At 35.7% G+C, this 14,910-nt stretch overlaps 1 protein-coding gene across 3 annotated transcripts in view; it reads right to left on the bottom strand.

The window, feature by feature from the left end:
* Nucleotides 1-14,910, bottom strand: part of RUNX1 (RUNX family transcription factor 1) — a 339,165-nt gene that overhangs the window by 139,255 nt on the left and 185,000 nt on the right. The gene's annotated exons all lie outside the window — the stretch shown is intronic.

Below are 14,910 nucleotides of genomic sequence, written 5' to 3'. Positions count from 1 at the left end.
CTTTTAGGCTACTTGAAGATTGTCTCTCTCTGATATAACTGATGTAATAAAACATTCTATTTGGAAGTGACTTTTCTGTGTAGCTACCGTTTTTTAAACAGAAATGTCAAATTGCACTTGGGGGAAGGGTTAAAAAGAAGGCACTAGATTGACAATTTTAGGCAAATAAGCAGAGTATTTAAAAAGTTCATTTTCTTTCATTTGCTATCTATAAATGCAACATTATAAATTTTCAATTACTTTTCAGGTTATATATGATAATGCAACACAGAAAAGTTAGTTTATATTGAAAATCCCACCTCTTGGAGGTGGTAAAAATGAGCATCTCAAGTATTTTTGCCCTAAAATTTGATGCAAATATGTGGCGTAGTTATATTTTTTAAACTTTTCTATGCCAACAAAATTTTACAACAAAATTAATCATGTTTTTAAATGAGGCATATATTGAATGAATAGAAATATTGCTATCATGACTACTAAGATATTATCACTACGAGGGAATTATTTTAGATTTTCACAGACTGATTTAGATAGGAAATGGAATAAGATTCATTTCTTTGTGATTGGAAAGGGTAAACTACTCAAATGAAGGAGTGACCTATAATGAAAGATAGAAGGAATTAAATATGAATAGATAAAAGCATGCTAAAAAGGGGCAAGATTGTGGTTTATAAGCACATAAAAAAGAGGTTATAAAAAAAGGGAGTGAGGTAGAGGTAAATAATTGTTCTTGCTCATTAAGAATAATAAGATAAGAAATAACAAATGAATACTGAATTCAGGTAAGTTCAGTTCAGAAAGAAGGTCTGAAACATTAGGATTGACTAGACAACTGAAATGTAATTAAGAAGTACTGACACTGGAAGGATCAGCTCTGGAAAGTCCCCCACCCCCACTCCTTCCATCACCACCAAGTGACAACATGAGAAATGCAGGGATGTACAATAGTTTAAAAAAATAATGGGAGCATTGTTGAAAACCAAGGACTTAATTGAGCAGAGCTAATAGTTCTGTGATTCTAAGCTACTTCACAAAAGCACACACAAGTCCCAAATTTTCATGGCTTTTTTTTAAAGCACAACACAGAGAAAGAAATATGTCAATTGTGATAGTTTGTTTCTTTGTTTTTATCTTAATGGGGTGAGTGTGGTTAGTAAAATCTATAATACATTGTCCCTGTATAGGTAATTTTGTGATAATATAGAAAAAAATCAGACCTTAAAAGGCTACTGTAACAAACTTGGAGATTCTAAGTGATTTACAAAAAAAAAAAGGCAGAGAAAAAATAGTCTAAGAATCAAGCTCTTCTGTACTTTGCCACCAAGGAAGCCAGTTACCTTAAGTGTTATAGTAAACACTCATAGTGAATATATTTCTATTAGAGGAGAGAAATGTCTACAATACTGTGTCCTTTCATTCACCTCATTTTCAGACTTTCTAAAGTAAGTATCATGTCTTAGATTTCTCATTTTCCCCTTACCTTGCCTTATGATGTGAATCAGGTAATAACCATAAAGTTCTTTACCACAATATCCTCTATAATCATTTTAAAGTAAAACACTCACTTTTTTTTTTTAGTATGAAAGTTATGCTTGGAAAATCAGCTAGGTCAGATTCTGAAGCCCTGCAGAAGATCTTCAAAGAGTTTGGCAGATGAAAGCTGGTCAAGGCCAATCTGGCCATTTTGGTACATAGAATATTAGGAATATCGACTCTGTTATCTTAACTTATATATAATGTCCAATAGAAATAGTATTTCTTATTGTTTCTTATATATATATATATATATATATATATATATATATATATATATATATATGAGAAGTACACATATAAGTATATAACAAATATGTTCAAGGTAAACAAACACATGGTAATTGTGTTTGGGGGAGTGGTGAGGGAGTGCAGCCGAAGGGACCAGGAAAGGCCACAGGTAGCTGAGCTTTGAAAGAATTTTGAGAGGCTTAGCTGAGAAGGTACTGGATTCCAAACATAGGAGACATAAAATTTGACAGATACATATAGTGACACTGTGCTAGGCACTGAGTAGGCAGAGACCAATCTAAACTTTCTCTATCCATAGGAATTTGCACTCTATATGGAAAATGACATGTGTTCTTTCATTGCTGTCCTTATTACTTGAATAGGACCAAAATGATATCAGGATAGATTTGAGATTGTGTTCAGCTGTGGCTGATCGGACCAATAGCAGCTCAGAAGGCCCACAGACTGGGCAAAAATAGTCTGTGTGAAGATTTGGGATGGAGATATACAACATGCTAACAAAAGTGAATAAATGTAACACACATGCCCACCCTAAACCACCTGCCATCCATACTTGCCTATTTCTACCAAATGCATCACCATCCTTCTGGTCTTCCCAGGTTTGCAGCCTCAGTATTACTGTTCATTCTCCTTCACCCTACATATCCAATGAGTTGCCAAATATTTTTATTTCTATCTTCATAACATTTTGCTCAGCTAACAGCTTCTCTCTACTCACAGAACCAATACTTTAATTAAGGCCCTTATCACCTCTCCTAAATTGTTTCAACAATTGGCTTCCCCAATTCAAGTTTCTCTCAATTCCAGTCAATCCTCCACATAGATGCCAAAGTGATTTTCCTTAAGCTCAGAAATGATCATGTCACTCCCTTACTTAGGAAACTCCAGTGTCTCCCTATCACTTCTAGGATAAAATATAAATTTCTCTGTTAAGCTTTTAAAGCTCTACTTAACCTGGCCCCAAGCCATCTTTTCAGATTCAATCAATGTTTCTCTCCTTCTTGCATGCTTCAATCCAGCCAAACTACCTTTCTCTTTTCCACACATATGGTACTTCATCTCCAGTGTGCACCACTGCACTTTCCATCCCCTATGCCTGGGATGCATTCCCTCCTTTCTTCTCCCTAATAGGGACTTCTTCCTTTAAGATATGACTCAAGCACCGTTTTCTATCTACAGACTTCCTGATCTTCCCTAAGTACTAATATTCTCTATTCCAAACCACTTTGCATTTAACTACTTCACAAATACTTGTATTTGTTCTCTTTAAACTGTATGTATTTCTATATGTTCTTGTATTCTCCACAGTTTAGAATATGAGCTCCTTGTAAGTATGGATTGTTTCATATTTAATATGTATTCTCAGTAACTAGCACAGTATCTGGCACATATAAGGTGCTTAATATATAATTTATTGAAGATACTTAAGAAACATGAGTGCATATGTAAGAAAAGAAATGAAAGCCATACACATAACTGACATTTTGGCTGGTTGAGTGGGAGAGTGAGAAATGGCTTGAATATAATCTAATAGTAACAAGCATTGATATGCCAAACACTTCGCTAGGCACTGAGGATAAAAGGACAAATACAAAAACATCCCTAAAGAGTTCCCATTGTTTTAGAAGAAACCACACAGAACATATGTAAGTAAATGCTAATTATGTTCAGAGTTTGTTGTTGTTGTTCAATTGTGTCTGACTCTGTGACCCTGTCTGCTGTTTTTCTGGCAAAGACACTGCCGCGGTCTGCCATTTCCTTCTCCGGTGGATTAAGGCAAACAGAGGTTAAATGATTTGCCCAGGGTCACACAGTTCGTGAGTGTTCTGAGGTCACATTTGAACTCAGCTCTTCCTGACTCCACGCTCAGCCCTCTTTCCGTTGAGTTACCTAGCTACACCTGCTCAGAATAAATATGGTAATATGTGGTGGTCGTGGTGGTGCCATACTAGTAGCTGAGGGGACTAGGAAAGTTCACAGGTGGCTGAGCTCTGAAAAAAGTTAGGGATTTCAAGAGGCTCACCTAAGAAGGTAGTGCATTCCAGGTATTAGAGACAAATAATTCAGCAGATAATTATAAAGATTTTGACTGTGCTAAGGACTAAGGAGGCAAAGGTCAATCTAAACTTTGTTTATGGGAGCTTGAAAATGACAACATAGACACACATGTAAGTAAATATAACATATGGGTCTAGAAAACTTGTTGCTTGACTGAACCCGGAACGTTTCCACAAATGGATTGCATGAGTAGATGAAATCAGTCTAAGATGCTTTATGTGCAGCCCTTCCCAAAAGTAGAGGGATGGACTAGATGAATTTTGGATTCTTTGGAATCTTCTGATTCTAAAATTCACCAGCTTCATGAGCGGGATGATAGAGACATTTAAAATTGCTATGAATATAAAATAACATGCTGAGAATAAAATTCACTCAATGGCAGATTTGATACCTGTCTTTTAGTGATTGATTATATTCTGTAATATCATGACAGTGATTAATTAACTGAGCAGTGCCCATGAAGCAACACATCTTCACAGAATGATGTATGTGCCCTTTTAGCTGTGTGCCCACAGAACTCAGAATTTCAACAAAGCATCTTTTGATTGAATCAGAAATGTAAGCAAAACAACAGTCAACAACAATTGAATTGCGCAGCCCTATTAACCAGGATCAACACCACTAATGCATTTTCTTAGCCACACCTGAAGCCACAAGTTAATCTCATAAATTGTTTCTTGTCCACTTAACATTTCACCAGCCACTGATTGCTTAGTCTGTCCTTTGATTCTTGGGATTCTAATATATCATTTCAATAGCTTTCCCTGTTCTTTTATCCACTAGCAAAACTGCTTTATATGAAATCTTTTTTAATAGATTCTTACAGACATGCAGATTCTTCTGATTCTAAAATTCACCATAGGGGAACAAAACTTATACTTTAAAAGGCCTTGAAAACACAGATTTTTCACAAGAATTATTAAGTTAAATATTTGTTTATCTAAAAGATGAAATCCTTAAAAAAAAAGATTTAGGTGGAGAGGGTTGGTATAGGGCTGACCTGCACAACTTGGCAGTAGGTAAGGGCCAAAATTAAAATAGGCTAAACTTCTTCAGGCCCAGATAGGTTAGACTAGAGACAGACTGATGATGGTTGGTTGCCAAGAGTAACCTGACAAACAGGAGCTTATGCAGTGGCAACCCTAGATTTTTTGTGAGCAGCCTGAAATTCTTTGGTGGGCTGCAAATGGCCTACAGGTCTGTTAAAGGGCAAAAGGTATGACAGATTCTTCAAGTACAACTCAGTTTAGTTCAAACACATTTAGATACAAAAAGGAAACAGTTCCTACTCTAAAGAGGCATACATTCTATTGAAGGAGAACAACAGGAAAACAGAGAAAGTCTAAGTCTATACAAAGTACATATAAAGGTAATTGCCTGGAGTTGGAGTGGGAGAACCTAGTAAACGAGGCCATCAAGTGAATAAGGCCTACTCTAGCACTTCACTTGACTCCTCAAAGAATCAATAGAATTTCAACCTCCACTTGAAGACCTTTAAGAAAGAAGGATCTATCACCCATTTCAATTTTGGACAATGCTAATTGTCAGGAAAAGTTCAAGAGGGAGGACTTTGGAAATATGTGAGTTAAGAAAAAATGAGAGTGTTGTGGAGGTAGAATTGGTAAGACTTGGAAACCAATTAGTTAAAGGGGTGAGGGAAAGTGAAAAGTCAAGGATGTTGAGAACCTGGGTGACTGGAAAGATGGTTGTGACTTCAATAGACACAAGAAAGTTAGGGAAAAGGGAGGGCTTGTAGGAAAAGATAATGAGTCCTGCTTTTAAAAAAAAAATCTGGACTTTAAAATGCCTGTGGCATATCTAGTTGAAAATATTTTTTCTTACACATGGTTAGCAGTGTGGGACTGGACCTCAGGAATAATTTACTATGTTTCATTTGGTTAATATATGTATAAAAGGTATGGACTCCATTTAGCTCATGGGAATACTAAATTAAATATCCCATGCATAAAGAAGCAGAGAATATCTATCTTAATTTTCTTCAGAAAGAGGAAAAACAGGTACTGCAAATTCTCTGTTTGGTTATATTGTTCACTGATTATGCTCTTCACTGGGTTCTTCTGCAGTCCCAGTCTGTCTCTTGGTGCGTGTTGCCCTCAGCCTCACCTCTCCAAGTCCTACAGGGTAGTATCTTGATATCAAATAGCTATGGAAAATGAAAGACAGTCACTCTTTGGTACTCCTAATTGACCTCTCCACTCTTGTAGGATAAACTATAAGCCTGTACTAAGGGGACTACAGAGTCCCCTTATCTGGAAACCAATTTATTTTATTATCATAGCATAAAATATGTATTCCCCCCCACTGAGTTGGTAATTTTTGAGTACACATCAAGTGGCCTCTATTCAGAATTAATATAAAAATGCCATTTTGTAATTTTCTGAGACTGCTCAGACACTCAATTATTTATCAGTGGTGTTCGTTCTCTTTACTTGAGTACTATTCTGATAAAGGTCAATGTAATGATGAGTGTGGTGTATATATTTGATAGATCTCTCTTCTGCTAAGCTGGGCTGCTCCACAGCTATGTTATGGTATCTTAGCTAGGCAGGTCAACCATAGGACTCTTCGATTGCTACTATTAAGATGGGCTCTTCCTCTGTTTAGCTGGGCTTGCTCCTTCATGACAGCTATATATGGTCTTTGAGATTTCCAATTTCAGGCTCAGTTGAAGTTTTATTATGTTTTAGAAAGGGCAGAAACCCTCCCTCCCAGGCATCAGGTGCCAATGAAGAGAAGTATATCCTTTCCACTCTACTCCACTTTCCAGACAGGTGGTGACAGTATGAAGGGAGGTATGGCTTCCTCTTCATAACCAGCTCTTCTAGACAGTGCAGAGAGCTATGGTCTCTCTTTAAAACAGCTCTGAGAGTACTTTCTTCGACCTTCCTGGTTCAGAAATTGGTATTCATAGTGTTTATCTCTAAGTTTATCACTAAATCTTCATTTAACCTAATTAATAACTTTGTGGGTATTCATGTCACTGTGAAAGGTAGTCTGGTACTCAATCCTTTCTGCTTTTCTTCTTCTAATATCAATGTGTGGATTTTTACTATGAATGGCTGTAGAATAGTGACCCTCCCTTCCTACTCCTCCTTTTTCTGGAGTTTTAATCAGCTGTAACAAGTTGCTTTTCAGTCTAAGGGTAATATAAAGCTCTCACATACATGTGGTCCTTTTCCTCTTTTATATCAGTGTTGAGGTTTAGAGGTGTAGGGGTGCAGGGACCCCAATATCACAGCATACAGGTCCTGCCCGAAAGAATTTGATCTAAGCCTTCTTTCAGCCAAAGACAAGGTTTATTAGAACATCTGCCATATTGGCCAGACTTTTAAGGAATCTGAACATTACTGAGCCATTGGCTAGATTATAAGAATCTGAGCACCTTAATAGAGACAAGATGGACCTTATATACAGAAAGACTGTGGGAGGGATCTAGAAGTGCCAAGTAATTTGGGGTGACTGGGTGAGGGGTGTAAGGAAGATTTGGATGGGAGTGGCCAGTAAGCTGGGGTGAACAGAACACCAGGGACTTGGACCACATGGCCAAGGGAGAATGTAGTCTAGACAGGATTAAAGCTGGGAAGCAGCCAGCGGCAATTGGGAGGTAACAGAACAGAATTGAGAGTATAGGTATAGTAGCAATGAAAGGCCAGATGATAGGATTATAGTCTTAGGTGAACTCCAGAGATTTGGCCAGGTGGGAAAGTCCAGGGTTTTTTCTTTTTGGGGTCCAGATCCTAAAGACATGGTCTTTTCCTTTCAGGGGTTCAGATCCCACCCCCATCATCAGTATGAAAGTTATTGCAATCAAAATAGCTTACAACCTCAAATTAGAAAATTTCTCACATTCTGAGAGTGGTTTGGCTCTCTGCCCTAATTATATTTTTTGCTTATCTCTAGTTACCCTCTGGCCTCTTTAAATTTGGGACAAAAATCAGGAAATTTTTAGGTAAGAGATGTGATCAGAGTATATTATAGCATCAGTTATTGAACAGGCATGAGAAGGAAAAGTTAGGGAAAGATCAGACCTTTTTCTGGAACTTTCCTCAGTCCTCAAAGAAGTGAATACAACCAGTAGCTTCAGCCCAAGGTCTTTGCTTAGAGATCCCTTTAGATGCTAAATGACTTTCTTCCCTCTGTCCCTTTGCTATCTAAGCTCAGCCCTCCTTTCATTTTCTGCTTCCAGTCTTTGCTTTTCATTTTTTTCATCTGTTTCCCCTGTAATGTTAATTCTGGATCAGCTTCTAAAGACCTGCTCTTATTTGGGCATGGTATCTCCCTGCTGCTATTCAGTTCTTGAAGTCCCCATTCCTTCCTCAATATACACATCTTAAAGGTTTCATGTATCTCTTTAGGAATTCCCAGACATGGGGGGCAGCTAGGTGGTGCAGTGGATAGAACACCGGCCCTGAAGTCAGGAGGACTTGAGTTCAAATCCGGCCTCAGACCAAACACTCGATACTTACTAGCTGTGTGACCCTGGGCAAGTCACTTAAACCCAATTGCCTAAAGAAAAAAAAGAATTCCCAGACATTACCCCTTTGTCTTCTGGCTCTCTGAACTATAGATCACAGGATGCCAGTGGGTTCTTAAAAGCCCCTATGACATTCCTCCCTGGAGTCTGGAATATTACAATCCCTTACAAAATTGGCTGCGGTAAGCTTAATATATAACATTTATCAAATAATCATGAAACAGTTCTAGGTTTCATAATTCCAAGGTTATTAACTCTAAACTTCTCCAGTTATATTCAAATAAGTAATTTCACAGAACACTGAAGTACGCTTTGCCCTGGGCAAGTGAATTTTCTCTGCTGCTGCTTTTTCAATATTTTTCATATACAAGTCTCCCATTTATTTGTATTTTTACCCTTTCAATGTTCAAGTGTCAAAATCTGAAAAGGCCTCACCCTTATGAAAGCATGGGGTAAGGAGATTCCTTTGAGGTCACAGCATTAAGATCTGGAAGACATCTTAGAGGTTATTTCCTTTAAGCTGCCACTGGGACCCAGAGTGGTTAATCAATTTGCCCAAGGCTGTATAGGTAGTAAATTTTGAAGTCAATTAAAAAACCCTGTCCAGTGATTCTACTTCTAGGGATACTTAGACTAGATTGCAATTGCAGGGTCCTTGAGAACCTATTGAAATGTTGTGTTTCCATAAAGTCAACAAATCAGAGACTGTAAGAGATGTAATAAAATGACTTTAACCATTCACTTGGCCCTTCCATCACTAGAGTATGGCACAGTTAAAATAACACTAACTCTGCAGTTAAAATGTTTTAATTTAAATCCCAATTATGGTTATTATCTGTGTGACTTGGGCAAGTCATTTAACTTGCCTGAGCCTTGTTTTCTTTATCTGAAATGAAGAGATTGGACTTCTTACTCTGAATGTATAATTCTTTGAACCTATAAACCTAAGCCTTAGTTTGCTCATTGAAGAAATGAATCTTCTATCCAGCTATATTTTATAGCACCTGACACTTAAAATACAGGTTCCATTCATTTGGAATTTTTGACAACTTACTCTATGCTAGGACTAAAGGTTTACCTTAATAGTACTTATGGAAGTGTGGTTCAATAGAAAGAATTCTGGACCTCGAATTAGGAGAGATTTGGCTTTGAGACTTGGTTCTGATTCTTCTTAGCTCTTTAACCTTTGCACAATCATTTGATTTCTCCAAGCCTCAGTTTCCTCGTTTGTAAAATGGGGATAGTATCACTAGTAAATACTTGAGGGTTGCTTACTAATCAGTACAAAGCACTACAAAAATGTCAACTAATATTATTATGAAGAAAGGGAAACTAAATTCCTCTGGAGGTGGACTAGGGAATGAAAGGTATAAATTTAAGCCACTTAAGAGATAAACACATTTTCAGGACTTCAGATTATTTTACAAGTAGTGATTGTACCATTCACTCAAACAAGCCACCGAAGAACCATATTTAGCAAAGCTTTGTGAGCAGTTTGAACTTCTATATCTCCTTAGAAGTACAAGAAATACATTTCTTTAATATTCCAAGACTCACACATTTTACTAATTTTGATGGATTCACCCCAGCTACTCCAAACCAATGAGGTTTTTCTTACACCCCCTACACACATTTACATATATATGTATACATGTATTCTGATATAAGGTAAGAATATATTTACATCAGACTAAGGATAATTTAGTTAGATTTCTTTAAGATGAAGGTGTTTACTATTTACTAATATTTATTATTTTAAAAATGTTACTTTACTATATGTGTCTATACTAGTTTGAGCTTAAAAGTTTTTTTATTATTACTATTATTAACATAGATTTAAATGCATATAATATCTGTCTTCAAAAGAGCTCAAACTCAGTAAGTCAATAAACATTTATTAAGCACTGTTATGTTCCAATCACTATGCTAAGCACTGGGAATACAAAAAGAGGTTGAAGACAATCCCTGCCATCTAGGAACTCACAATCTAATGGAGGAGGCAACAAGCAAATGTCTGTGTGCTGGGAAAGCCTTCCTGTAGAACCTGGGATTTTAGTGGTACTTAAAGGAAGCCCTGTAAACCAAGCAGGAGTAGAGGGAGAAAATTCCAGATGTGGGGGACAACCAGAGGAAATGACTGGAGGCAGAGATGGCGTATCAAGTTCATGGAACAGCAAGGAGGCCAGTGTTACTAGATGGATATAGATTCATTTCTTGGTAAATATCCACTGGCTTACATATATATACACATATATGTGTATATACACATAATATGTTTTAGACACACACACACACAAACACATATATCTGCAGAAAGACATTCATACTATAGAAGAGTAAGCTAGACACCATAGACCAAACCTTATTTTTATACCTTCCTGCCTTGAGGAATTTGGCAAAAAGATGAAGAGAATAAGTGCAAAAGGAGTAAGCATCCATTAAATTTCATCACTGTCAATAGTTTAATGAGATAGTACTTTGAAAGTTCACAATGGAGCTTTAGCTAACTGATTTGGTCATTTCTAAAGCCAAATAAGCTATACAATTACCAAATCTCCATTTCCCATTGTGTTATATAGACACAGAGAAAAAGATAAAACGTATTGTGGTATCTTTAAAATTGGACAATAGAATTTGATTTTAAAAAAGTGAACAAACTTGTATTATCATCATACCTTTTTGAGAATTTATGAAATTATTATTCTCCACAAAATTATCAGACTTTCATATTGTATCATGAATCACTGAATAAATGCTTAAACTAAAAATTTAGCAGTTTTAGGAGATTATAAAAGTATTTGTTAATGTTAACTGATTAAATATATGTGTACATATATGAATATTATATATAGATTTGCATCAGAATTGTTAACATTTGAATCTATTAAATATATTAGTACAATGTATAAAATATTAAAAGTAGAGTTAAGTAGGATATATTAAAATTAAGACAATTATGGAATTTTTATAAATTGCTAGTTAAAAAAAGTTAATATGCCACACACTTACTGGAAACTTAAAATCCTGTTTATAATGAGGGAACAACATCCTTTGAAAGTTGTTTGAGACATTCTAATGGGTTTAAAAATAAGCCAAAATGATCAGAGCACTAATGTTGGAATCAGAGGAACTGGGTTCAAATTCTGCTTCTGACGTACTACATGCTTAACCTTAGGCAAGCCATTTACCATCCCCAGGCCTCCGTTTTCTCACCCTTCAATTGAAAGGGTTGGACTAGATAACCTGAAAGGTTACTAACTCCAACTCAAAATCTATTGTCCTACTATTTTACTATTTTCATGTAATCATTTTTTTTCCATTTGTGAACTTTATAAAAATAACTTAAATAGTAACATTTTATGGAAACAAATGGAATTTAACCATGAACATATGAAACAAATTCGGATGCTTCTGGCAAAAGAAATTTCTTGTTTAGACATTAGCTCCCTTTTTATCCAAGGTAAAAAGGAATATGTGCTTAAAATGAGGAGACAGCGATTAGAACACAGAAATATGACAGATGAAATGTTTTTGAGGAATAGATGTTACATAAGATGTGGTTCATATTTCATATTTAGATGTGTAATATAAATAAAAAAGTCATATTAAGTCTATATCATTTGAAGAAATTGAATATTATTATTCTTAAAGACTTGGTATAAATATTTGGTGTATTTATATATAAGCTCCATTGTGAACTTTTAAAGCACTATCTCACCAAACTGTCTGCAGTGAGAAAATTTAATGTATAATTGCTAGTTCTTCACTTTCTTCATCTCTTTGCATATTTCCTGAAGTTAGGAAGGTATAGAAAGTAAGGTTTGTTCTATGGTGTCAAGCTTAGTCTTCTACAGTATGAATCTCTTTCTACAGATGTATGCATGTGTGCATATACACACATATTATATATAGCCAGTGAATATTTACTAAGAAATGAATATATATGAATACATCTAGGGCAACTAGTGGCACAGTGGATAGATTACTGAATCTATAGTCAGGAAGACCTGACTTCAAATCTGGCCTCAGACACTTACTAGCTGTGTGACCCTGAGCAAGTCATTTAAACCTGTTTGCTTCAGTTTCCTCATTTGTAAAATGAGATGGAGAAGGAAATGATAAACCACTCCAGCATCTTTGCCAAGAAAACCCCAAATGATGCATCAGACATAACTGAAATGATTCAACAACAACAACAACAACAATGTACATAAATGTAAAGAACAACCAGATGAATAGATAATACCCTAAATATAATATTTATTTGGTAATTGAATTAAGATTGAACTTCTGACCAATGGGTTCATTGATGATCAAGATACTGTAATGCAAAAACATTTTCATGACATCTTTAAGATGTCATGATTCAAGACATAAGATTCAAGCCACAAAGAAAATTCAAGGAATGTGAGGAAGTACAAGGAAGAAAATCTCATTTGTAAGAGCATTTTCAATATTCTTAACATCTGCAACGCTCTCAAGTAATTGACACATTTTTTAATGGGCTATATAGATAGTTCTTTTGTAAAAAAGCATTTCCCTTTGGAAAATTTTAATTTTAGTTAAAAACTTAAAACAAATTTTAAAATCTAGTGACACAAAGCTCCATAGATCCAATCCCTTATGTTTTTAATGGTAGAAATGATACAACATTCTTCAAACAAGAATCACTTAAATTCATTGTTAACAAGTTTTCCCAAAGAAATTGAACAATAAAAGGCTCAAGCAGAAGCAAGAATAAAACTTTACCTAAGATACCAGTGGCAGCTCCATTTGTTCTTATCAAACATGTAGCCCAAGACGAGGGAGATGATATGCCAAACTGCTCGTGGTTCATGATTTAACTGAATAATAGTCATGCAGGGGTCACACACTACAGAAAATGAACGTATACTAAACTGGACCTGGGAGAAGCTCCTCTGTTTCGCTTCACTCTCTCACTGCCTAAGAAATCATTATTTAACACAAGCAAATTGAAAAATGACATGTAGTGATGCTTAATATGTGTTTCATCTTTTTCCTTCACTGACCAAACTCACAAGAGAATTCACCTTTTTTCTTTTTTGCCTCAGGCATATATAGGCTGGTAATTTTCATATAGCTACTAAAATGCTTTTTCTCCCTCCTCTTTACAATTAGAGTGAAAATGTATTAAGATTTTCAGTTAACCCATTTGATACTAGAAAGGAAGATGGAATTGAGTTGTGTTTAAAATGGCTCATCACTTTTAAGCTTTATTTATTTTCTCCTGGGCATCAGACATTTTAAGATTTGGGTGGGGTTTATTATACTCTCCTAGAAAGATTTTTTTTCTCCCAATTAAAACCTTATTGCTCGAAGAAAACAGCATAAAAAAAAAGGTGATGCTAGTTGGTACCTCTGTTCCCTATTTTGTCTTTGCCATTGTGATACCTAAAAGTATGTCTCTTCTACTATGTTAACAAATCAATTCTTATGTGTAAAATCAATTAGTTCTGGTATAAATTGAAGTAGAAAGTTCGTACTGAAGCAACAAAACATATAGATTTCCATATACACAGGGGATGTAGGACAAAGGGCATTTTTTTCTTGTTTGGTATCAAGTTTGGAATTTTAAAATTTTGAAAAGGTTTGGAGTTTAGGAATAATGTAGATGTAAGATATTATATCTTTAATACATGAACGATTTGTTGAAAGGGGCAGAAAGAATACTTTAAATAAGCTTGGGAAGAGAATAAGTCAATGCCACTTTCATAGGTGAGCAGTTTGGCAGCTGAAAAAGATTAAAAAATAACTTTAATAAAAACTGCTAAAAATCCATGCATAAAAAAAAGATATGAGCAGTTTGGTAGCCATAAGGGTCAGAAAATGAACTTTCACACTATTTTTTTAAAGGCTTTAGTCACCTTGTAAATGACATAAGGTGACACATTCTTCACATGAAGTTTGGCAGCTGAAAAGGGCAAGGAGAAAAAAACCTTTATGTACTAAAAACTTATAAAATTAAAGCATGAAGAAATAGTTTTCAGAGATGCAGAATGTTAAGAGGAATGGCATTGCCATTTCTCAACTAATTTCCACGTAACTTTTTTTAAGGCTTATGTTAAAGCTGAACTATTTGAAAACTATGGGATGATTCAGTAAGGAGTATTTTGTAATAAACAGTTCATGAATTTTTGCCTTATCAAGGAAAGGTGTGTCACTAAGCTCCTGGAAGCTCTAATTTAAGCCACTGAGAGCAGTGAAAAAACCTGAGTGGAGTGGTGAAGTAATGGGCTGGAGTGAAAAACTGGGTAAAAATAATAACTCAGTAGACTGTGGAAAAGCCAACTCTGAGAGAGCCATATGAACAAATTCTGCCTGGCTGGATAAAGGCAGAGGCTCATAGGAAGACACCTCTTGAGTTTTAACATCATCCACAATTTGAGAGAAGTGAAGCCTGTCCAGGTGTCCATTGCTCTCTTCTTCCCCCTCTGGTTTGGGAGGAAAAAGCAGAAAAGGGAAACTCAAGCTAATTCCTTTGATTGGCTGACAGATAAATGGATGAAGCTGAATTCTGGTGAGTGAAGGGTTAGTTGTGACCTCATTTTAAA

This window comes from Phascolarctos cinereus, unplaced genomic scaffold (assembly GCF_003287225.1).
Source record: "Phascolarctos cinereus isolate Bilbo 61053 unplaced genomic scaffold, phaCin_HiC Scaffold_726;HRSCAF=1367, whole genome shotgun sequence".
In the NCBI taxonomy this organism is placed as follows: domain Eukaryota; kingdom Metazoa; phylum Chordata; class Mammalia; order Diprotodontia; family Phascolarctidae; genus Phascolarctos; species Phascolarctos cinereus.
The sequence above is the reverse complement of the archived record's forward strand: the minus strand, read 5'-3'. Positions and strand labels throughout refer to the sequence as shown.